The following is a 3,214-nucleotide window of genomic DNA, read 5'->3' as shown; positions in this document are numbered from 1 at the left end:
TTGTGGTATATATTAAGTGACTGAGTGTTAGCTTCCCTTCACTTAATTATCTCCTTATTCAATTATCATGTTTAACTTCTACACATTTACTACATATTATGTTATTGTTTCATGTTATTCTATGATTCTTTTCAATACATTATAATTTTGTTATTACATTATATATTTACGTATTATTTTTTTATTTTATGTTATGTTTATTTATGTGAAATATTATGTTTTTTTCTCCCTTTATTTTACATTATGGTGCTATTCTATTACTATTTTAGGTCATTTTAATACCTTGTTTTATTGTGAAATATTATGTCATTTATGTTGTTCTACAATTAATATAATTTATTATCATTTTCATTTGCTATCTATATTGTTACTTTATGTAATGCATATCATTTATGCTGTTTACGTTTCTTCATTAATTTATAATGTTTATATTTCTTCTTTCTTTCACGGAGGTTGTTTAAATATATATATATATATATATATATTTATTTTCTCTGTGTGTTAAGTTATATTGTTTATATAATTTAGGCTAATATTCTTTCAACTTTACACAAGGTTTTAATTTGATTTCTTAACTTAAAAAAAATACTTTTAGTCAATTAACTCTAAAATCTTTAACAAAAAATGACAATATTAAGATTTTGAACGTTGATAAAATATTCCTAAATAATAAAATTTTAATTTTAATTTTTAAACTAACTTTGATTATAATAACAAAAATAATTATTTAAGACTAATGATTTTAGAGTTAAAGGACTAAAAATGTACTTTTTAAAGTCAAAAAACCAAGTTGAAACCTTTTATAAAGTTAGAAGACCAAATGTATACTTTTGTAATTTATTCACAATAATATGTAATAATATTATACATAATTATTTAATGTGATCTATATAATTATAAATTTATTTGTTGTTTATATTTAATTATAAATTTGTATTTATTTCATTTATTTTATTACAATATTATTTTGTCTTGATTTAAACTTATATATATATATATATGACACATGTATATTTATTTACTATGCTATAATATTATGTATTTATTTATTAATAACATTATTTTTGTTGTTTATCTTATTTATCTTCATATATGTCTATTTATTATTCTTTGTGTTTTGTTGATTTTTGTTTGCATAAGCTTAATTTATAATTTTTGAAGGCATAATTCATTTATTAGTGGCTCTTAAATCCTACTATATTTTTTTGTTATATACCCTTCTCGGCCTTTTGCCTAAGATCAAGTGTAGTATATGTTCTTATTGGTTTAACATCTAACACTTGGATCATTGGCCCACATGCTATTAAATTTTTATCCATTTATGCTTTATTATTCATCAATTTTATCATAATTTTAAGGAAAATTTTTCAATTAAAGACTACTGTGGCTAAGTTATTTCAAACAGTCCCCAAAACATTCTAAAATTTCATTGCAAGACCGAGGGGGCAAAGTGAAATTAATTGTAAAAAGTAAAAGATATTAGTGCCCTGTGAAAATAAAAAGCAATTTTAATGCAGTAAAAGAAAGAAGAAAGAGGAAGAAGGAGGCATTGGCACCATTTCTTCCCCATACCATGCAACGATGAAGAAAGATTATCCACCACAATGAGCTAAGAAAACGTAGTGGCTGATGGTTAATTTGAAGGTACATCTCTTCACCGTCTTTAGAAAGTCATTGTCAGTGTTGGTGTAAGAGAGAGAAACCGTAACTCTATCTTATGCATTGTGATCAGCACTAGTACTTGGTGTGTGAGGTAAAATTTTATTTTTGAAAATTTTGTTTTCTTCACCTGACTTGTTGAGCACAGGTGGGTTGTAATGGGTGAATAACTAAAAAATGAGTATTTAAATGCATAGGTAAATAGGTAGTGAGTGAGAAAAAAATTTGATGGTGCTTTTATTTTAGAAAGAAATTGTTATCATCTTGTTTGAAGTTACTAAACATAGGGTGTTTGTGATTTTTGAAAAGTGGGTGAGAATGGATGACTATAATGCACTGTTGAAGGAACTCAAGGAGGTAGAAATGAAAAGGAAATGGATAAATGTGCTGGAACAGGTTATATGAAAGCTAAATGTATAGAGAAATAGTGACGTGAATTTGTGAAAATATGTGCTCGAATTGTAAATTTGCAAATTCAAGTTGTTTAGGGAAATGGCAATTTAGTGTTGTGAAAACCTGTATTTATATTGTCAATTTGCAAATTCTTGTTGTAAACATATACTGTCTTTGATTATTAAAAGTTGATTGAAATTGATATTTCAATGATGTGCAGAAATATATTATAAATGGCTAGTAGTAGTGGGAAACAATTATTTTGCATCTTTCATGTAGGAAGGAAATTTGTGAAGACCTTATAAGGAAATTAATATATAAAGGGGGTATTATAAGTGAAAGATTGATCAGTGAAGGGATAATATATGAAGAACTACAAAGCATGGTAGTAAATGATGTTTGGCTTGGGAGTTGTCAATATACAATGAAATACATAGTTAGTTTTGACAGGAAGACATCATTGAATCTTATTGATGATATTGGAGTTTGACAATTAATTGAGTACAATAATAGCAATGGGCATGTTTATGTTTGTAAGAATGAGAAAGACTTGACACAAGTGTCAGAGTTGGACAATGTATACGAGTAAGTTGTTTTTAATTAGGTTTATTGAGATTTTACGTATAGGACAAGAAATTTGTCTTTTTTTTTTTTTAAGTGAAAAGGGAAGTTTTATTAACTTAGAGTAAAAGTACAAAGAACAATAGCAAACAAGACAAAACAGAGTTGAAACACAAACTAGACTTAAGGCATAAACAGACTTCTAGTGTTCAAGATGTGATCGCTAAGAGATAGCACTTGGTTAACCAGGCGGTGAGGTTGAGCAGTATCATCACAAAAGATTTGCTGATTCTGAGCGTTCCATAGCTTCTAGTAGAGTGTTCCAAACGTAATGCACCATATTAAGTTATTGTTCTTTGTCCAAAGATTTTCCAGCAGCTAGTCAGTGTAAGTTTGGTTGAAGAAGCATGATTGCAATGACAGAGGCATAATAAGTTTCCAGCATGCTGAGGCAAGACTGCAAGTTCGCAGAACATGGTCAGCGTCCTCAATTGCTTTGCCCCATATATCACAAGTTCCACTCACAACCATGTGTCTTCCAACTCTCTCTTGGTTGATTAGGAATTTGTTTTTGAGCACAAGCTAGAGAAAGGTATGAATA

At 27.8% G+C, this 3,214-nt stretch overlaps 1 pseudogene; it reads left to right on the top strand.

Moving 5' to 3' along the window:
* The first annotated feature begins 1,212 nt into the window (after positions 1-1,212).
* On the top strand, positions 1,213-1,320 carry LOC114758794 (uncharacterized; annotated as a pseudogene).
* The last annotated feature ends 1,894 nt before the right edge of the window (positions 1,321-3,214 follow it).

This window comes from Neltuma alba, unplaced genomic scaffold, assembly GCF_004799145.2.
Source record: "Neltuma alba isolate B1F8T4 unplaced genomic scaffold, ASM479914v2 tig00010746_pilon, whole genome shotgun sequence".
NCBI lineage: Eukaryota > Viridiplantae > Streptophyta > Magnoliopsida > Fabales > Fabaceae > Neltuma > Neltuma alba.
This window is presented reverse-complemented; position numbering and strand designations above follow the sequence as displayed.